Genomic DNA, 23,341 nt, shown 5'->3' on the forward strand with positions numbered 1-23,341 from the left:
AATCGATCTTGAAAACAACTTGATGAGGGTTCTTTCCTGCAAGTGCCAAAGCAGTCAGACAGGCCAGAACAGTCAGGCAGGCTACATAAATCAAGCAAATGAGAGACAGCCATGAGTACCCCGTTAGTTGTGCAGACCCCTTTAAATGAGGAGAAGAGCCTAAAAGGAAATAGGGAGGATGCCACCACATTAGCAAGGGCCACTTCATAGACTTATGCAGATACAAGCCAAGCAAAAAGACAGAGAGTGAATCCTGTCTCTGAACAGGAATACACAGAGGAGACAACAAAAGTCACTAGCACAAAAGGAAATAGGAGCAAGCCCATCACCCCATCGGAAGGCACACCTTCCACATCACAAACTCAAGGGTTGGAAAGGCATCTTAGTCTTGAGGTATCTTCCTTCAGAATGTCTGCTGACAAAGACCAAGAAATCAAGGAGAGGTACAGAGAAATAAAAGCAAGGAATGAGAAGCTTAAGGTCCAAACTTATGCCTAGTACCTTAAAATGACCCATACCAATCAAACAAGGCTAATGTTAGCCTTTTAATATCAAAGAGGGGAAATGCAGATGACTTTTATCAATCCTACAACTCAACATCCAAAAATAGCCTCAGATTTCAAGAAAGTAGATTTTGAAGTGCTGGCAAGGGATATCCATCCCATAAACTAGATTGAGCTACACAAGCAAACAGGGGAGAAGATATACTCCACTTCGACTGGAAAGGCCATAGCTTCCCACCAAATATAGAATTCCTTAAACAACATATCTGCATAATTCCAGTTGGAAAAGGCCTCCTCATAGGCCAAGGACACAAGAATCAAGTCCTTAGAGGACCTAGTAATTGAATTGGGACACAATCCCAAGGATATAAAAGACACAAAGTAGGTAATTAAGAAGAAGAATGATGATAGTGCTACACTAAAGAAGTAGCTAAAGATACCTCAGTTGCATCATCCACAAACATTATAGGTCCTAGAAATCCAGAAAGGACATGAAGAGCTCATGGACTTGGTCCTGAAGCTGAATGATCAACTCAAGGATACAAAAAAAGAGTTGGACACTTTAATTCAATCGAAAAAAAGTGACTTGGCCACAACTTCTAGAACTGTCATCCCCAGGGTATCCACAACAATTCCTTCTACACTGGCACCCATAGCTCCACCTACAACAACATTGCCAGTAACAGCAGAATCAACTACAACAGCAGGAGCACCAGGGGACAAAGCATCAGAAATTGTGAAAGCCATGGAAGATATGTCTATCCAGGCTATAGAGATGAAAATATTGAAGGAGAAGGTGGCAAGTTTGGAAACTGACTACAAACTTGCCCAACTCAAGTAGAAAGAAGAAACACAAAGGGCCTAGAGGATGGGTGAGAGGATCAAAATCCTCGAAAAGGATTTGACACTTAAGAAACCACTGGGACAAACCAAGGAAATGTTTTGGGCCAATATGATTGACTCTGTTAATGATAATTGGCCATCAATCCAAGTTATTTTTGAGCAAACAGAGCTAGTAAAATGAGCTACTGAAGCTATCCAGAAAGTGAAGTAGGAATTGGGAAATAATCCTGAGGATGTAAATAGACTCATCCATTTCCTCAATAGCAAAAACAGATACGAGCTACATGAGCTGAACATTGAAGACAGAACTGCCACCATTCTAGAAACAAGGATGGTCCTTTCTAAAAGGAACCTTATGCTTAGTTTGGAAGAAAAGTGCCACAATATGCAGGTAGCCATTGATAGGTTCATGGCCAAATTTCAGATTTTGAGGGAAAAGGGTCTGCCCAGTCCTATGGTCATCAATGATAAACTCATGACACAATTGGACTATGGAAACAGACTCATACAATTGGCTAAGGAACAAGCTAGCTCTTCATCCATTAAAGCCTTGCCAACAGACAAAGCATGTTAGGCCCCTATACTACTCGTGTAACCCCTTATTTTTATTAGTACAACCCACTTATTATATTGATGTACCCATGTAGTGCCCATATTGTTACTATTGTGCCCCATAGAAGCGCACTATTGTTATTATTATGCCCTTACATTATTATTGTTATGTCGGCTCTGATTATGTTATGACCCCTTAGACTCTTATATATAAAAAGGAGGTCTATTCATTTGTATCATCCAAGAATTGTTCATTTATGTAATGGAAAGGAGGTTTCCCCCTCGAAGAGGCTGAATTCTAAGGCCCTGATCTATCTTTTCTATCTTTTCTTGAACTCGTTTCATAAACTTTGGTATCAGAGCTTTGGATTCTAGGGTTTCCCTGCTCCAAACAGATCATCGTGGAATTTTTGCTATAACTTTTTTTCTACAAAGTTTCAGAAGTTTCAAAAAGAACCCATTTGAGAAAAAATCGTGTTGAACCTTGGGTCCGAATTTCAGAGCCTTTCGCACTATATTTGCAGAGATATGATCTGAGGAAGTTGGTATTTTTGCAGACTCCTAAATTACATTCCAAACAGGTGACCTCGGGAAAATCGTCATAACTTTCTCTCTGGGGATCAGATTGAAATTTTGTAAGAAGGTACAGAAAGAGGACAAACTGTAGTCGTTTTTATATCTTTTTTCAGATCCAAAGGTCGAAACAGTGACACGGGGCACTTCATACAAGTTCACTCTTCTGGAAAGGTCTATAATCAGGTCATCTTTGGAGATTGTGCATAACTCTTTCTTAGAGAATCCAATTTGGATCAGACTGGTGGCATTGGAAAGAGGACATAGAGGGCTACTATAGATCGCAATTCCAGAACTTAAAGATTTGAAAATACAGAGTTACAGTCGTTTCAAGGTTGAGCTCTTAAAATCAAGAAAAATTAAGATGAGGAAGTTTGATGGCAAGGATCCAATAAATTGGATACTTCAGATGGAGCAATATTTTGATCTACATGGTGTACAACTGTTACAAAAGGTATGTATTGCATCTTCATATTTAGAACCAGATCAATTTTTATGTTACAAAGGGCTTTGTTCTCGTAAACAACTTGTTACGTGGTCAATTTTCATGGAGGAAATGATAGCACATTATGAGGATACAAAGAGCAACACCTTCTTTAGAGCAACACCACAAAAATTGGAAAGCGTAAAAGGGCTTTGTGACATAGTGGAAAGAGAAATTATGGAAATCAAGAAGCGTACCCCTCACAACTATAAAGATGGAAGTGTTGTTTCTCCTATCCTTCCACAACCTACAAGGGTTACACCACAACAATTGGAAGAAAAAAGAGAAAAAGGGCTTTGTTACAATTGTGATAGCAAATGCACTAAAGGTCATAAGTGTGTCGAGAAGAAATTATTTTACATAGAATATGAAGAGGAGGAAGAAAAGGATCAAGAAACATCAAAAGAAGAAGATATATGCCAAGATCCCACCCTAGAGAAAGAAGAAATGAATCAGACCATATCTTGTACAGCATTGGAAAGAATTACCACTCCTCAAACTCTCAAGATAGAAGGACATATCAAGAAGAAAAAGGTGCAAGAAGTGAAAGATCACATCGAGAAAGAAGAAATGAATCCAACCATATCATGTAATCCATTGGTCGGAATTACCACTCCTCAAACTATCAGGATAGAAGGGCATGTCAAGAAGAAAAATGTTCAGGAAGTGAAAGATCACATTGAGCATCAAGAAATGAATCCGACCATATCTTGTAAAGGATTGGAAGAAATTACCACTCAAACTCTAGAGATAGAAGGACATATCAAGAAGAAAAAGGTTCAAGCAGTGAAATATCACATCGAGCATCAACAACAAGTTCTCCAACTTTTAAAGGATAAGGCCACTTCGGTGCAAAATCAAATGAAACAACAAGCACTTAAAAAATGCCAACCTTACTGAATGGGAAGACTCTTCAAGGATGAGGATGTGGAAACATTGTTTTGTGATATTTCTATTATCCAACCAGATTGGATAAACAAAGTAAGGGATGAAGAAGAAGGACAAAGAAGTATGGCCACTTATTCAAAAGTTGCAAAAGATCCCAATTCAAACAATATTTCTAGAAATTGAAGAGGAAGGAAAAATCATATTGGAACCTGGAGCAGTCACAGAAACAAGAAACCAACAGCTACGAAGTCGATCAATTTTAGAGTATCTCATCAAGTGGAAGAACTTAACCGCTGAAGATTCCATGTGGGAGGACAAGAATTTTATACAGAAGCATCAAGAACTACTCAAGCGTTGAGGACAACACTTTTTGAAGGAGAGGGGCATGTTAGGCCCCTATACTACTAGTGTAACCCCTTATTGTTATTAGTACAACCTACTTATTATATTGATGTACCCATGTAGTGCCCATATTGTTACTATTGTGCCCCATAGAAGCCCACTATTGTTATTATTATGCCCTTACATTATTATTGTTATGTCGGCTCTGATTATGTTATGATCCCTTAGACTGCTATATATAGAAAGGAGGTCTATTCATTTGTATCATCTAAGAATTGTTCATTTCTGTAATGTAAAGGAGGTTGCCCCCTCGAAGAGGCTAAATTCTAAGGCATTGATCTATATTTTCTATCTTTTCTTGAGCTGGTTTCATAACAAAGCATTATATGACACACTTGAGAACTTGTTTTTCCTTGAGCATGAGGTAAAACATGTGTTCCTAACCAAGCCAAATTTATCTAAATATACCAAGGATGATGAGATTTACAGGAAAATGGTAAATGTGAAATTACCAGATGCAGAATGGTGGGAGAAAATGACAGATTTACTATGATAAATAAACAACTGAAAGTTACTGTGTAGTAAAAATAAAGGTAGCAGAGTAAAACAGGTAAAAACAACGCAACAGGGTCAAAGAGTAGCAGGGTCAAAGAGTATCAGATGAGAGATCAAAGTAAATAATACTCCAGCATAAAAATTCCACAACTATCAGCCAGCATAAAGGGCTACACCTCAACCATAAAGGCCAGCACAACCATAATTAAAGGGAAAACAAGAAACAGATCATTAGCAGTCTCTATCTTCTTGCTAGAAGATATTTGTATTTCCTAGAATAAATCTCAAGCTATTTTGAGATAATTTGTAATTAGTTTTTGTATAAATACTTCACAATTCAAAGTATGTGGGGAATCCCAAAACATTTCTATAGACTTTTTCTCTCAAATCATAGATTCTATTGTACCATTGACTGGATTTGCTTACTAGATCAAGGAATAAAGATCAGATATTTTACAGGATTCTTGTGTAAAGCGAAATACAAATAAGTATTTTCTCACATTCAATGTTGTTTTCCTTTAAGGTTTTTCATAATCTTTATGTATCTCTAAAATTAAAATGTTATAACATGGAATGATATTTCAGAAATTTCTTAAATGCACTCTGTCTTGACTGTGATGCATTATTATGTGTTTTCTTCACAAATCTAAGTTAAGGAATTCTTGATTTCTCCTTAGTTTACGTGACTTCTTGTGATCTGTAGCAAAGGATTCTTAATTGCCCTTTGTTCATGATTATCCTTTGTTCTCCATTCTAATCCCGGTCTAAAGATTCTTGAGTGCCCTTTCACCCTGGTTGGAGTTACTTCCCCCATTGCGCCTAAATCTTTCCATTTTTCTCTACTAGCCAGCCCTACGAACATTCCCTTTAATGAATTGATCCAGTCCTGCTATCCATTTGTTGAGTCCATAGCCCAATCCCTTGAAGACCTAGCTCTATCCATCTGCTTTAATAATTCCAACACCCAACCTTCAAATCAAAACCAAAACCCCAAGGAACACTAAGAACTAGCCTAAAATCCCATAAGAAACAAAGCTAAATTATATAGAGAGAGCCCTCTCTGAGTCATAGGTTGGCTAGAGCCTATAATTAAAAGATTGGTTTGTGGTTACCTTAGTTTCTTCCTTCTTTTGATAACTTCTAAGGAAAATTCTAAGTGATAACAGTTAGTAATATGTTTCTTCGATGCATTCCTTGTTGACATCTTCATTAATGAGGAGGATGTATATGTTATTGGCGATGAATAGTTGACACAAGCTTAGGGGATGTTGGAACCAAGTTTTTGCATCTAGAGATCAATGTGATGTCCTTTTATGCCCTAGGTCCACCTTTGCGCATATTTCTAAGCCCTTAGGGCTGGCACTATACCTTCCTTCAAATGGCCCCTAAACCTCTGCAAAGGTCTACGATCAGCCTCTGTGGACCCTTAATAGATAAGTTATCTACTTACATGTATCATAAAATAGCTATAGATTAGAATCCACACAGACTTTCTTAAGTGCTTAATAAATGTAACATAAAGTATTATAATCTTCGCGTAAATACTTAACATATATTGCTTTCAGTTAATGAGATTTATCCAATAGATTTGCGCATCAATACACTATTAATGCATAGAGAGATTATTTTAATCACAACATATGCCGCAACATAATTAACAGTAGTAAACAGATAAACACATGAATTTTTCCAACTGTCTTCTTTATTGATATTCAGTATAATGTTTAGAGACTCAAAACTTCCCTGCGTGCTCAGCTGCAGGGGTCCACGCACTCAGCTGCGTACACTACTCTAGGCCCCTGTGCACTCAACTATAGAGACTTTTCCTCCTTTGAGACTTATTTCTATGCGCTATCTCTCTAAGACTCCATCTGTTCATACCCATAGACATGCCTTAGACTCCTTAAGACACACCTATTTATAGCCTTTTACATGTAATCCCATGGTCCGCAGACCATGGGTGGATCTTAAAACTGACTCAACTTTACATAAATGAGGGTAAAAAAAGAAATTGACTCCTAACTACTGACGCGCTCCACATCCACAATTTGTGGAGACTTTACATATTTTGATCAAAATTTACATCAAAACTTGGGTTTTAAACCTAAAACTAACCCAGGGGACCCCATCCCAACAGACCCCCAACACAAAGGTCATGACTCACCCTTGAGTCACTCGACTGGCATGGTGATCTTACTGTGAAGATCCCCCAACTCCACTTGCAGAACTTCTACCTCACTAGCGCTCTGTGTAGCTTCCTACTTTACTTCTTTGACGAGCTACTCGATAGCTGGACCTTCCACGGCTAGCTTGATCTTTTGCTTTGTTTACTGCAAGCCTGTCATCTCTTCTTGAATGTTGGTAGTTACTTTGTAGGATTCATCTGACCAAGATCCCAACCTGGGCTTAAGTACTGCCTCCTTCTTCTGAGCTGCTTCCACTTGTGTGAGGAGCTGCTTCCCCTCCTGTAGCTTGGCGAGGCGTTGCGCTGGAGAAATTGAGTGCGTCGTCGCCTTGACCTCATCATACTGCTTTTGCAGCTCATGAACCTCTGTGTTCAGGATCTGCAGGGTTGGATCTTCCTACAGAGTTGTTACTAATTCCATGGCCTATTCAAATAAGGCTGAGCAGTCAGTGACTATGGTATCCAACGTGATCATTCCTTCTTTGATAGCGGTGTTGTGCTGCTCCCTGACCTTAGGCAGAGTCGAAGGTTCTGACTTGAGCTGTAGCTCCATGATTTTCATGTTGAGTTCAAATTGAACTCTTGCAACTTTTTCCTTTGCCTCGTAGATGCCTGTAGCTAATTTTTGGATCTTGGCCTCTAGTTGTGCATCCTCAGGTATGTGCAACTTTGGCACTGTTTTGCATGCCTCTGCTACTGCAACCACTAGCTTGGAGCTATGTGCCATGATAGCATCCCTTTCTTTCAAGGCCTACATCTTCTCAGTGAACCTTTTCTCATTGTTCACCCAATACTCACTGATTACACTGAGAGCACGCTGCTCCTGAGATCTCAATTCCTCTGTGGCTCCTGCCTGCCGTGCATGAAGAAATTCATTGGGGAGTGCTGCAATGTTCAGCGCAACTTCCTTAAGGGTGCTTAGAATAACTTTATCATCAGAAGATTCCATGCATAGAGACCCTTCTAGTAGCGCAACTGATCTAAGGTCTGTTGTCCGGACCAATTCTACAGCCTGAATTGTCCCCAGTGCCAGGCTTGTTTGTGTTGCACTTACATGACCTGTGCCTACCTGTATTCTACTAGTTTGGATTTGCAGTTCACATAGATCCTTCTCAGTGCTTTCTAGGGACTGCATGTATTGTTGCTCAAATTGATGCAACAGTTCAGTTGTAGGATCATGCACTTTGTCCATGACATCATAGAGATTGCCCTCTGTTAAGGTTAAGGGATCCACCTATGTTTTGTCCGATTTCTGCTTTTTGTGAGAACTCTCTTGTTGTTGTTCTTTGTGCTTCCTTAGCCAAATTGGGGTGCTCTACCCCTCATCTCCTCCACTACCATGCTTAGACTACTCTTCCTCCTTGATTTTGAGAGAAGGAGATTTGGCACTTTGCTTGGAGTTGCAATGTTCTTGCTCCGCCTACTCCTTTGCAGTGTGCTCCTTTTCCATTCGAGCCTTCTCTTCAACTTCCTTCTTCCATTGCGTGGCCAACTTTTGTGCCACCTGTTTCGCTGCATCCTTCCTTTTCTTTTCAGCTGAGCTCCTTGTGCCCTTGCTGGTACTTGCATCCAAGTCTAATGGGGCACGTCATTCTGCTAACCAGCACTTGATGACCTCCTGGATGGCATCCTCGGTGACCAAATATAGTAAATTGAACCACTTCTGCTACGGGTCCTTCTGTGCCTGAATGTAGACGCAATTGAAACCTGCCTTGAATGCGACATATGTAGACAACTATTCGTAGAGGGTCAGGGAAAACCATGGTCATTGGTTGATGACGATGCGGAAGCTTGCTTCCATCAACAACCAAAAGACCTTCGTTTTTGTTACTCGCGCAGGGTTCCTCATGGCCCAAAGGGAAGAAAATTGCACAGCCTTCGACAATCCTTCCTTCAATGGAGGAAACTAGCCATCCTTTGGTAGATCCCATGCAACCATCATGATGGAGAGAAGTGGCCATGCATAGTGGAAGGGCATGCTCTCATCCTGGACCTCGTGACAATTCGCGAGGAATTCACTGCATAAGTATCATGACTAGTTAAACTACATGCCCTTCGTGTGCTATGTAGCTAACAATACCATAGGCGGCAGAACCTCGTCTGTGCAACACTTCCTCATAATTCTAGCCAATATTTGGGTGGCAAGCTTCACCGTGGGATCATTGATTTACATGATAAAATAGTTGCGCGGCTTCTTCACAAGCTCAAACTCCTTTTTTATTTTCTTTGCCAAGTCTCTTTCTCCTGCCTGTCTGAAAAAATCCTTGGCCAGATTCAAAACCTCATGCAACAGGTGCATGATCCTATGGATGAGAATTTCCATGATCGGTATAGGCATGCAAGTCATAAGCACCCATCGTGCACAAGAGTAAGTAACGACCGCACACCAGTGGTGTTAATATTATTGCGGTGATAGTAGGGTTACCATAACAAGTTCAACAACCTAGAGTTCTCCACTCCGCAGATCCATTCAACCATTTGTAACTTAGTGACACCTGAGTATGGGTAATAAAAATGCCTCAAATAATTTTATTTTGTGAGGTAAGGGAACTGCTCATGGTCAACCAGGTCCTAATCTTCCATTTCTAACAAGGGGACCCATGCAAGGCACATACCTTCAAAGGTGATCTACTCCAATAGTAGGGGTGTATGAATGAGGAACTTGTCTGAGTCTGGGTCCTTTAGGACCTTTTCCTTCCCCTTACATAGAGGGATATACTTAGGCAACTTGGTGATGGGCTTTGCTCCCTCAACGTCTATATCCCCGGTGCCCTGTTCAGCTTCCAAATCCACAACCTTCTTAGGCTTCCTGTCCTTCTTCTGCTTTTGAGCTGTAGTATGTTTCCTCGGTGACTCACACACGGGTCCTGGCCTCTTCTGTTTGTATTTCTTTGGTTTTTGGGTCTATTTAACAGGGGTGGGCTTCAGTCTAGGCAACCTTGGTGCCATATGCACAAGAGCGGGAGCTTCCATGCTCACAACCTCTGGAGCAGCTCCTTCAGATGCAAAAGTTCCTCCAGTGCTCACAATGTTAGTGGGGCCTGGTCCTAACATGGTATCACAGATGAATTTTCAAGTTAACTCTGGTAATTGATCAAATGCAGGTCTTACGACTAAATCCTCGAAGAATGCATGATTCATAAGTAAGAGACAACATGGCTCAAAAAGTATAAGGGTGTAAAATGTTCTCTGTTGGGACAGCACACATAATTTATAGGGGATTTTGAATTCAAATCTGATCATTCCCCCCAAAATTTGTCCATTAATGTGGTTTTGGCGGTAGATATTCAAATATTTTTTCCTTAAACGTTGTCATTCCACTCCTCTTAATCATCTTCTAGCTATTAAATCATGAATAGCGACTCCAACGGTCACTTTCTAGTTATTCTACGCAGTACCTCTCTTCATAGCACAACTTTTGATACTGTATTGTCACCCTTCCACATGCAGTCCTCCTACCACGTAGTCCTCCAATTGAGGCAATGTAGTTTATAATCTCGTGCTCCCTTGCAGCTGCCTCGACCACTAAGATTGTCCTGTTGTCATGTAGTCATTGAGTTGGATCTCCTGAATATGGCTTTAATTGGCTTCCATGCGCCCTTCCTAGAAAATTTTCTCCATTAAGCTTCATGAGCTGAACTGTGCCTCCATCTGTAATTTCTTTCATGACATATGGCCCAAGCCAGTGCATCTTAAATTTTCCCAGAAACCTAGAGAACTTACTATCATATAATAAAACCAAATCATTGACCCTGAATGTGTGGAGCTTAATGTGCCGATCATGCTATGCCGTTTTATGATCCTTCTGTACTTGCTGATGGAAACAAGCCAAGAATCTGTCTTCTTCAAGCTCCATCAGCTACGTGACTCGCTTTTCTAAGGATCCGCGATCCACCATCCCTATGAAAGCTATTATTCATAGACTAGACATGATATATTCCATAGGCATTACAACTTCTATTCCATAGAACAATCGAAAATGTATATGTCCTATCAGCTTCTTGCAAGTAGTCTTGTATGCCCATAGCACTGTAGGTACACGCACATCCTAGTCGTTTCGTTGCACATTGCAAATCTTTGTCAGCGCGTTCTCTAAGATTTTATTGAAGGCCTAAACTATTCCATTAGCTTGAGGATGATACGGTTTTCTCTTTTGATGATAAACATGGAACTCTTCAGTCAACACGCTGATCATTTCATTTAGGAAGTGCATACCCTGATCACTCATCAATACTTTTGGGCAGCCAAATCTAGTTAACACATACTCAAACAAGAACTTCACTGTTGTAGCCCCTATACAATCCTTCACCGGCTATGCCTTTTCCCATCTGTTTAGGTACTCTGTCGTGATGATGATATAGCATGCACCTATCTTCTTACGTGGGGCTGAATTGGCCCTGCAAATTCAGTTGCCCAATTTTCAAATGGCTGCAATGATATTTTAGGATTCAATAGAAGCTCGTCCCTCCACAATGGTCTCTCCATTCACTGACATGCATCATATTCCCTACAATATGCTTTCGAATATTTATTCAATGTAGGCCACCATAAACCTATGTGTAATATCTTTTGTGTTGTTGTTTTTCCTGCATAATGTCCTCCCATAGCCCCTCCATGAGCTTTTGAAAGGATGTTGTTTCACTCAAAGTCAGGCACATACCTTCAAAAGATCTCCTCAGCACCCATATTATACAAATTTCTAATGATCGCCAAAAAATCTGCGGCGCACACCACTAGTTCCTTCTCTTGTTGCCTATTATATCCTTCTTGAGCCATTTCGGTAGTCAAAAAGTGGATAATATATGCAAAATGATTATCCGCTACGCGCACTACGAAGAGCTGCGCATTGGGCAACCCTTCCTCCAAATTATTGGGCTCCTCTCCTATCTAAATCCATGACAGATGGTCAGGTCCTGCATTCAACCTACATGCCTTCACATTGACCTCAAAGTCATATTCTTGAAATAGCAGCAACCATCGATAGATCTTCCCCTGAACACAGGCTTATTGACCAAGTATTTCAAGGCAGAATGGTCTGTGTACATTTTGAAATGTCCACCCAATAGATAATGCCTGAACTTTTGAAGCACATACACCATAGCCAATCCTTCTTGTTCTGTCGTTGTGTAATTCTTCTAGGCTTTTGATAATTTCGTACTCACGAATTTTATAGGGTGGTCCATCTCTCCTTCACCGGCCTGTCTGAGCATTGCTCTCAACGCAATATAAGAGGCATTAACGTGCACATGGAATTCCTTCTTCCAATCCGGGAAGACCAGAATTGGTGCGGTGACTATTTTTTCCTTTAAGACATCCAAACTACGTTGACATTCTGCATCCCATCAAAATGTAGCATCCTTCTTCAACAGTTTCTCCATGGGCGCGGTAATCTGGGCATAAGCCTTGATGAATTTTTTGTAATACCCGATATGCCCAAGCGTTGCGCGCAACTGCTTGACATTTCTTGAAGTGTCCAAATTTACTATCACCACGATCTTGGTAGGGTCTAGCATTAGCCCTTGCTTGCACACCACATGACCAAATAAGATGACAAAGGGGACACAAAATAGACACTTCTTCAGGTTCAACGCGATCTGGTATCTACGACACGTATCCAGCATAAGGCACAGACTTGCTACATGGCATTTTACTAAGTTGAACACCATCCAATCATCAAAATATACTTCCAATAATTTGTGAATAAACTCCTTGAATGTCACGAAGACTACATGAGAGAATATCACCAATGCATTCTTGAGTCGAAATGGCATCACCATATACTGGAAACAACCCCATTCAGTCGTGAAGGTTGTTTTTTCTTCTATCCTCCAACGCAATATTGATATAATGTTACCCCGAAAACCCATCAGTGAATGAGTAGGCCTCCTACCCTCTAACATTATATAGTGCCTCATCAGTAAATGATGAAGGAAAAGGATCATGGACACAGGCATCATTAAGTTTCCTGAGATCTACGCAAATCCTTATTTCTCCCTTATGTTTCTTTTCTTAAACCACCATCAGCCTCACCCAGTCAGATTCCTCCACAGGTTCGATAATGCCTGCCTCAATCATCTTATCCAACTCCAAATGGACCTCTTCCTTGTGATTGGGATTAAGGTGATACGACCTCTACTTAATAGGCTTTGTGTCTGGTTTCAAAGTAATTTTCTTCACACCCAAGTCACCTATGATGCCTTTTAGGTCCGAGAACTTAGTAGGAAAAAGATCCTGGTGCTCGCGGAGTAACTTAGCAACTTTATCCATTGTGGCATCATCCCAGTAGTCCTCGATCTTCATAAATTTTGGCTCCACTTTAGTACCAATGTTTACATGCTTGGTTTTTAATGGCACGGTGATATCCGGGTTCTCTATTTGGACCTTCAACTTGGCGATTCTCTTCTGCCTCTGGAATTTGGATATTTCTTGGATATTCATCCCCCCCTTTAGCGGTCACATTATAGCATTCCAGGGCATGGCACAACTGGGTGCTCCAATCGGGCTACACCAACTCCAAAGGATCCTTTGGTATTCTAAAGATTGGTACCTTGCCCTCCTGCAGAGCTTCATTAATGCTTTTGAACCCATCTTCAAAACTGAAGGCCATTAAGAATCCTCCCCTTAATATGTCCCACTCCATGGTGCCATGGTGGACCTCCATTTCAGCTACCAATTCATAGGGATTATATCCAAGGTATGACAGAATAAGTGCACACAATCCAGCCGTGGCTCCGTGTCATAAACTTTAGCCCACTTTGCTAAATGACCACGTGGGTCATTTCTCCCATTGTACTTTTTATTTAGTCAAACTTTAGGACGACCAAATTGCAACCTCATCATCCTCCTGTAATCTCACCATTCATAAAATTTATCCTTGTGCGTACCCCACCATCATGTGGGCATAGTGTGCAGCACCAAATCCAGTGCATGGAAGTGATGATCCTCAGGGGCCTGCCATTCAAAGGCATCCAAAAACTTATCTACATCAATTAAACCATCATAATAGGGTAAATTTCTTACCTCTAATGACACATAGCACAAAAATTTAGTCATCATGTTGTAGCACAACATAGATACTTCATGCAACCTATTTTACCAATGCTCCAGCTCTTCATCTGAATCTGAGGTACGCAAACTTTCCTGGTCCCATTCAATCCTTCCATCGATTGTTGGATTAACCCAGCCTTGATCTCACATGTTTATTTTGTAAATCTGATCCAAGTCATCATCATTATCTTCATAGTCATAGATTAGTTTTGTATAGCACGGTCCCTCCACAGGGTCCAATGATACTACAACGCGAAGTGATTTTCTTTCAAACAACATTGTCCTTTTCTTTAAGTTGATGAATCCATTCATATCGATGGCCCAGTGAATTCCAAGGAGCACGGGGTATGGATTACTATCATCAACAATCTCTATTACTTCAAAATCATCCAACATGCTCGCACCTTCGATATCTATTGTTAATCCATGTAACCATCCCATGGGGATGATCTTTTGTTTGTTTTCCACTCTAAGCTGGATCAAAGACCACTGTAGCACAAGTCTCCCCATCCTTTCCTGTGTTTATTTAGGAAACATGCTCGTGTGAGTCCCTAGATCCAAAATAACTTGGTCCATCTCATAATCTCCTATCTACTTGGTGAGCCTCATCTCATGCCCTGTTCTTGCCTATGTTTGCTGATTTTTCGTACTACATGGTGTCCATCAGGAGTGTTTTATTTACCAGAAAACTAGTTTATGAAATCCTGCAGACCCTTCACATCCTTGCTATCGTGCATAAGTTTCATGCAAGTTTCCATGAATGTGGTAAGTATAGAGGGATCAACCTATGTAGGCTCTCTAGTCTTTGCTACTTTGTTCTAACTTCCTGAAGTAGATGCCTCAACGAAGATTTTCTTGGCTTCCATAAATGTTTCCTTCATGCACACTAGATTAAAACCTGCTTCCTTATCTAGGGCCTTACGGACTCATCCATCTTCTTCAGGCTATTTCCCCTTATCATCCCATGTTGGTACTTTGCTTCTTATCACTATATTGACATTCGAATCTTCGTTGCAAGGCTTAACTCTCATCATTTGTAAGTTCTGTATAGGGTGTTGAGGTTGTGCCTTCTTCCCCTACATCTTAGCTATCAGCATAGGGCATTCTTCGATAGTGTGATCAAACTGAGTACAATATTGACATGACAGGCATGTCTGATTCTGACACTCCCACACATAGTGCCCTAGTGTCCTAGAGTTATAGCAAATAACCTGAACACACACTCTACCAGGTCCTCCTCCTCCTCAACCTCGTCCTTGCCCCTGATATCCTCTACACGCTCCCCTAGCACCCTGATCCAGAGGCTAAGTTTCTACTTGCATTCAATAGGTAAGCATTCTTTCCATCATCAATTCACAGGCACAACAGTGGCGTTCATCGTGGCCCATAAATTTGCAAAAATCATAGAATAATTGTTGTGGCATTTGAATGAACTTTTGCAGCAAATGACAATTATCTGTTACATGTTTTTCGGACACCTAACAAGTAGCTCACCATAGCATGGGCCCGGCACTCGGCCTTGCTAGAGCTTCCTGCCTTAGGGGAATTAGTCCTCTCCCTGTAATATAATTTTCAACGAAAAGGAAATGGTATTTATCATGTCCTTGGCTCTTACACTTGAGGCACCAAACTTCTTCGTGCACGTCTAGCCTAGCCTCCTTCTCTCTTTTCAAGCTTTGTAGTTCCAAGTAGAGGTTTCACAGCTGTGAGTGAATTTGTTGGACTCCCAAAGTTGTGTCCTGAATAGGTGTCTCATGCAATCTCATCGCGATTTATAGGGCTTCTTCCTGAGTTCCTATCTTCTGCTCTGAGAAAGCAACCCTCAGGTGGGGTAGAAGTGAGGCTATAAACCATTCATGAATTTGGCCATCTGTAAGCTATGTATTAGCTTCTCGGATCACACATTTCAGCCTTTGATCTAACTCTAGGGAGTCTCAATAGCCCTCATCGTGATTTCCTTAAACCCAACGACTAACTGCAAGTCAGACCTAGGCTTACTAAATTCCTTGTTTAAAGAATTCTTAGTATTTGCTAGCATTTTTAAAGGATGATCAATACAATACTTAATATACCACGTCACCGCGCGACCCTGTAGAGTAGTGACTAAGTGTGCCTTCTTTATGTTGTCATCAATGATCTATTGCGTGGTCCATACAACATTCGAGACAAATCAAAACCAATATGTATCTTCACTCCTTATACCCCTGAAAATCAGTAGCTTTACTGAGTTCGACATGTTGAAATGTGGAGGTGGTGGAGGTGGTGTGGGCGAAGGTGTATGCTATGGTGGTGAGGGTGGAGGTGGGGTGGATGGATGATGTATCCATGGAAAAACCTATCTTATCATCTAAACCGCGCTCTGCGGTGAGGCTTGTGCCATTCCCTTGTCATAACTCGAGGGAGGTCCAATCAACGAGCTATATTCAGGGCTTGCTTTCTCTCAATTTTTGAAGATCCATCCACTTCATGTAGATTCGAACATTAAGGCAACGACATAGCCTATTTTTCACACAAGAGCAACTTAATATAGGTATTCAAATATCTCATATACTTACCTCATAGTCCTTTGAAGAAGCATCATTCCGCTTCGTTGTAGCTGACTGAGGTATCAACCATGAACTCTGTAACAAATCCTCCTATAATTGGATTGAGCCAATGGTCAATAACACACATGATCTTATCATCAGAGGCTTCCAATATTGGCACTAGTTCTAGAGTCCACACTATTGGACCATCAAGCGTCCACTTTCCTTGGCTATCTGCCAACTTATCTATCTACTCATATAGTTCGATCGGGAAGGTGCAGAAGAAGATTTCATGTATTTCTGTATACAAATATCTATCCAACTACTACCCCTTTGACAAGAATGGATTCTTGTTCTCTTGCACTGTGAATTCATGAATATTCCTATCCACCCACTTCTGAATTTCATTCTTGGTCAGATTCCAGTGATGCGATATCACACATCTCTTTATGCAGATCCCAGTCCCGGCAACAAAACCAATTTTTAGTTGAGTGGGTCCTGACCCAGGTTCAAGGTTAATTGTGCCAAACAAAACCCTACACTACTGGCCCTTTTGGCATCAACCCACATAGCACAGACTGAAGTCTCACATCAGTGTGATGTCCTTCTATGCCCTAGATCTGCCTTCGCACAGATCGTTAAACCCTTAGGGCTTGGTATTGTAACTTCCTTCAAATTGCCCCTAGACCTCCACGAAGGTCTACGATCGGCCTCTGCAGACCCTTAATAGATAAGTTATCTACTTATGCGTATCATAAAATAGCCTCAGATCAAAATCCACACACACTTGCTTAAGTTCTTAATAAATTTAACAGAAAGTATTATAATCTTCACGTAAATACTTAACATGTATTGTGTTCAGTTAATGAGATTTATCCAATATATTTGTGCATCAATACACTATTAATTCATAAAGACATTATTTCAATCACAACATATAGCGCAACATAATTAACAGTAGTAAATAGATAAACACATGAATTTTTCCAACTGTCTTCTTTATTGATCTTTAGTATAAGGTTTACATACTCAAAACTTCCCTGTGCACTTAGCTGCAAGGGTCCACGCACTCAGCTACAAACACTACTCTAGGCCTCTGTGCACTCAGCTATAGAGCCTTTTCCTCCTCTAAGACTTACTTCTCTGCGCTATCTCTCTAAGACTCCATCCGTTCATACCCATAGACATGCCTTAGACTCCCTAAGACACACCTATTTATAGCCTTTTACATGTAATCCCATGGTCTGCGGACCATGGGTGGATCTCAAAACTAACTCAACTTTACATAAACGAGGGTAAAAACCCTTTTTGACTCCTAACTACCTACGCACTCCACATCCATAATTCATGGAGACTTTACACCTTTTCATCAAAATTTACATCAAATCTTGGGTTTTAAACCCAAAACTGACCCAGGGGACCCCATCCCAACATATACATATACATATACATATATATATATATATATATATATATATATATATGGAATCATTATTAATATTTAATATGCTACTAATTAATCCTCTTCTACTTAATGCCTTGTGATGATTAACGTATTCTTTGAATTCACATACGTTTCTAATGAGTCTCTTGTTTATGTAAAGTTATCAATGTGATATCATCATTAGTGGATGTATTGAATGTTGATCATGAGAGTAAATATATGGCTATGTATCATCAAATTTCAATGTAATGGGAATGAAGAGATCCATGTACGCAGTACTACAAGTTAGAGGTAGGTATATCATTGATATAACCTTGTTATTTTGGGTGATTGATGCACGATTGGAGAGGTCCTTTGTACTTATTGATAGTCATGTATTTTCTTCATAAATTCTTGTATTATCACTAGAAGGTCCAACATATGATTAATGGGGGCATGGTTAGTATGAGAGGTCATGGTCATATCTTGCAGTCAAGTTCTTTTTTTTACATCAGCAGATTAGACTTATGGTGTTGTGCATTTTAGGGAGAGTACTTCTCTCATCTTGGGTCTACCATTTTCCCTTGATGTCAAAGGGGGAGAGGAAGAATTGGTGTTTTGTAGGAGGTTGAGATCATGTCCAAAGGGGGAGATTGTTGCCATTATGGCTAATTTGTTGTCCTTGATGTCAACATGGATTTAAATGTTTTGTCTTTGATGTGAAGTCATCGTATTATGTCACATTCTTGTTATGATTGAATGAGCCTAACTAGTCTATGAATGGTGATGACTATATAGATTTTTTGAACTATTGCAGATGATATGGATGCTTGTATAGGTGTTACAGAGGATGAGGATGAGTATTGGAAACTTAGACACATGTTAAATTTGAAGAAGATTGAAAATGTAAAGTTTGCAAAACCATACGCAACTCCTGCAAAGGAAAGTCATGTACATACATAGGTTTCACGAACAAGAGTCATGTACACAACCCTATGCATGGAAAATAAAAAAACATGAGAATTTTCCATTGTAATCTCCCATGGTTTTATGTTTCCAATGATTATTTTATCCCGTAAAAAAATATTGACAACAAATCCAAAGGATTTTCCTATATTGGTATTGGCAAGGTAAAAGGCTATAAAAGGAGAAGGATATTACGTAGTTTCCATGCGATTTTTTTGATGTGGATTTGATTTGGAATAAGTGTGCACTAGAACATAAAGAGGAGGCCCAAATATGTCTATTTATTGAGTAATAAAAGGGAGATATGACAAAGATCATTATGCTTGGTCTAGATTCTAATATGTTTGCTTGTAGGGATAAATCTAATGAATTGATTTCTGATATGAATATGTGATGGAAAATATCTAATTATTTGGGATTAAAATGAAGTATGTATGCAGTGGCTATATGAAATAGATGTTGTATGATGTGAATAGTGTTGTTGTTTATCGTTTCGGGTGTATATTGTTGATGTTAGTTTGATCTTGCTATTGATTGTCCTTTAACTTGATGATGATCATACTATGCAGCATCTGATGTTATTAAAAGTATGGAGGGTATGGTTTATTGATCTCTTGCTACAGATGTTAAATGATTAATTTTTTTTAAATTTGTATGTGACCTTTTCCTTTGAATAATGCTTATATACATAGATATCACTCTAAAAAATCACGTATATTTTCCAAGTCAAATAATTATGGCTGATATTTTTTGCTCGTTGTTGAATCTGGTTGTTGTTACTAATTATTTGAAGAATATCAAGGCTTGATCAAGTTTTTATTCTGTATGGGTTTCCATCAGGGCATGTTTTAATATCTATATGTGGTTGTATTTCATAGAAAGTCCTTATATACATAGGTTTATTTAAATATTAGTCATGTATATCTTATGATTTGGTATTGGAAATTTTTTGGGTCTGACAATATCTGATAGTGTATGATATGGTAAAAATAGTATTTTTGAGCAGAGATTATGATATGATTTAAATTTGATTTGTGTTGAGCTTTGGTTGGTTGGAAAATTTTTATTCAGTTATTCAACGATTAAGTTCATTATTGGTTGTGGGTCCAGTCTAAAACATTTTTAAAAGTGGCCTACTAGATCAATGTTGTTCCAGGTGGTTTTAGTATGAAAGATTGTGAAACATGGATCACAAGAAGTTTGAGGAAGTAGTAGCTTCCCTCCCGTAGAAACTAGAAAATATAGTAGAGGTATCAACCTCTAGTAGGTAGGATCCTATGCATAGGAAAATTCTCGCACCAGTTTAAGATGTAAAGATATTTTATAATTATAATAAGAAGACAAAGTAGACTATAGTAATGGTGGTTTTCTCCCAAATTTGTTTTCCACTTAAAATCCCAGTGTCGCTATGCATTGATGTATTTCTTATGTGTTATGATTAATCTACTTCTGTGTTGAATATTGTTCATGGTCAATACATAATGAATGTCTTGCAAAAAATTAAGTAATTTTCATATAGACTGCTTGTGTTCATTAAAAGTACGTACACACAAGTTGCTTGAAAAGAAGTTGCATATTAAATTATGAATATGAAATAGGAGATTAATTGAAATGAAATAATGTTTCACCACCCCCCCCTTCCCCCCTATGACTTTCTTAGTATTTCTAACATAACCCACAACACCTTGGGTGGTTTATCGGCTAGTCAAGCACAATTCAATTTCACAGTAATGGGTGGTTTATCAATTGAATCGATAACTCTATGAGTTATTTATCAACCCACACCAAGCACCCTGATCGTTTATCAATTAATCAAACACAATAGAATTTCACATTAATGGGTGGTTTATCAACTGTGTCAAGCAATCTATGAGTGCTTTATTGGCCAACAACAAGTACCTTGGGTGGTTTATCAAATAGTCAAGCACAACATAATTTCACATTAATGGGTGGTTTATAAATTGTTTCAAGCACTCTATGAGTGCTTTATCAGCCTACAAAAAACTCCCTTGTGCATGTGGTTTATCATCCTTAGAAAGAACCCTTTTGAATGTGGTTTCTCAACCCTAGATAAAATATTTTTCACACATCTCAAATTCATGTTAGCCAAATGTTCCAAGATTCAAGAAAATTTTTTTGGCATGGCTATTAGTTTTTGAAATCATCCTTATACCAAGACACGCATAATGAAATTAAAATTATTCTTTCACCAATGCTAGCAATCATCCTTTTACCAAGATTAGCATCCATGACATCATCCTTTTATTAAGACTAGAAGTCATGACATAGTCTAAAATCAACTCATAGTTATCAATTATAGTGCTAAAACTAGCACTTACTTACACAAGTGAGCCATAGATATATAACCAATAACTACAGTGCTATAAACCAACATCCACTTTCACTCATGTGCATATCAATTTTCTCAACATACATTATGTTAGTACAACTGTCTTAAAATAAAATCATTCTGTCATGCAATATCATAAGCACATACTCATATCATGCATTAAATCAAACATTCAAAAAATACTTCAAGGGTGCATAATTTCAACAGTCATGATCAATAGTTCTTTGAAGACATATTTGAAGAAAACTATTGAAGAGTAGCTACGCACTCACAACTTTGTCGCAGTATTCATATCAACAAGAATATGTGCCAAATGTGACATTCTCTCATCAACACATTCTTTTACATAGCCTTTGTTCTTCAAGGTCACATACAATAATACCATTGGTTTCCTAATCATGTTGTCAACCTAGTCATGGTAACCTACTCATCATTAATCACTCTTAGTCATCTGACTCATGTTATGACAATAGATTGATGTTGGACACCTAATCCTCAATGGGTTAGTGTGGAAGTCGAATAGACAAAGTAGTCCAAGAGACCTTGGGATGTGGAACCCAATGGTCACATAATGTACTATAAATGTATATCTCTTGTTAATAAAAATTGTATTCTCATGTTTTATCCTTCATATTCTATTGCTGTCCATGTGTGTTTAACATGGTATCAGAGCAGGTGATTGCTGGTCCTGCTCCAATTTGAGCCACTTGTTTTGTGGTCTCTATATATATGTTAGTTCTGCCTTTCTTCTAATCATAATTGAGCAGAATTGTCACCTTATAAAGCGTTTTACTGTGTGCAGACCTGCCAGTTTTGTGCATGTGAGCCCTGCACCTTTGCCCATAATCCATAAATAGTAAAAATTAGCATCCCAGGTCTATAAATTCAAGCATTTTCTATCATCCTGCATCACTAGGTCTGTCATATGCACAATTTAAATGCTAACGCTCTATTGATACGCTGATGATCTCTCTACCTCTCTTCACATGCTGAAATGCTCTTTGTTGTAATGTTTGAAACTTGAGCCATCTGCGTTCTCCCAAGCCTATGCATTACATTTAACTCAGAGCTCAGAGGTAATCCTATCAGCTATTTTCTAGTTGTGATTTCTCTGATTCACCCTCTAGAAATAGGTAGAAAAAGCGGCCGAATCTTTCTCTAGTCTACTTAATGATATTCATCCGCTTCTCTTCTTGAAATTTGCCCACACTCAAACATTGATTCGTTGTGTGTTACTTTGTATTCAATTTTGTGAAATTAGACGTTTCTCTGCTAGTCTCACCTGTAAGAGTTGGCGTTACTCTGCTTAACATTCTCTCAACCAATTCCGCATTTATGTCTGTTCTGCAAACCTACATTTTGGCTAGCACCATAATCATCATATTTATCAATGCACCTACCAGATGGTATCAAATCACCTGCAAAAAGATCCATGTTGTGGTGGTTTTGTAAGAGGTCGCTTATATAGGTCCATGTTGTGGCGGTTATGTATTGAGGACATCGGATCCTTACCTAAATTCTGGCTATAGCTAAGATTTGGTAGACGTTACATTCCAATCTTGAATATGTTACATTCCTCCAATTATGAATGCGTGTCCAATTCTGAATACGTTGAATCATTGTTTGATTACGGGAGTTAGAGATGGTATGTGCAATAGAGTCTTCGTGAACCTGATGTGAAACGAGCAGGCAACCTTCCATTGTTTTTCCAGCTTTTAAAATTATAGTAAAAGAATTCCGCATAAAAGAGTTGTCTGCACGAGCCCAGATACACAGGGTATAAAGAAATCCACATTACGGATTTAATGGTGAGGCTGTTGTGAAATGATTTCAGATTACCATGTGGTAAGGCATTTTCATTATTCGATATTTGATCTTTTAAGAGATCTACATCTGTGGAATGGAGAAATTTTGAAGAAAATAAAGTTGTTTTGAAGTTCAGGACATGTACTTTAAATAAGTTTTCTTTAAAGGTTCAAAATTTTAAGGTAGAGAGGTTTGCTTCAAGTTACAGTCTATATTTGTCAGCGACAGAGTTGGCTGCAGGTGATATTTGGTCATCTAGAAGGTTTGCATTGTCAAGGAAGGTTGCTGCTACTACGGCC

Source organism: Pinus tabuliformis, chromosome 8 (assembly GCF_031772625.1).
Source record: "Pinus tabuliformis cultivar Carrire ecotype Pingquan chromosome 8, CPIR1, whole genome shotgun sequence".
In the NCBI taxonomy this organism is placed as follows: domain Eukaryota; kingdom Viridiplantae; phylum Streptophyta; class Pinopsida; order Pinales; family Pinaceae; genus Pinus; species Pinus tabuliformis.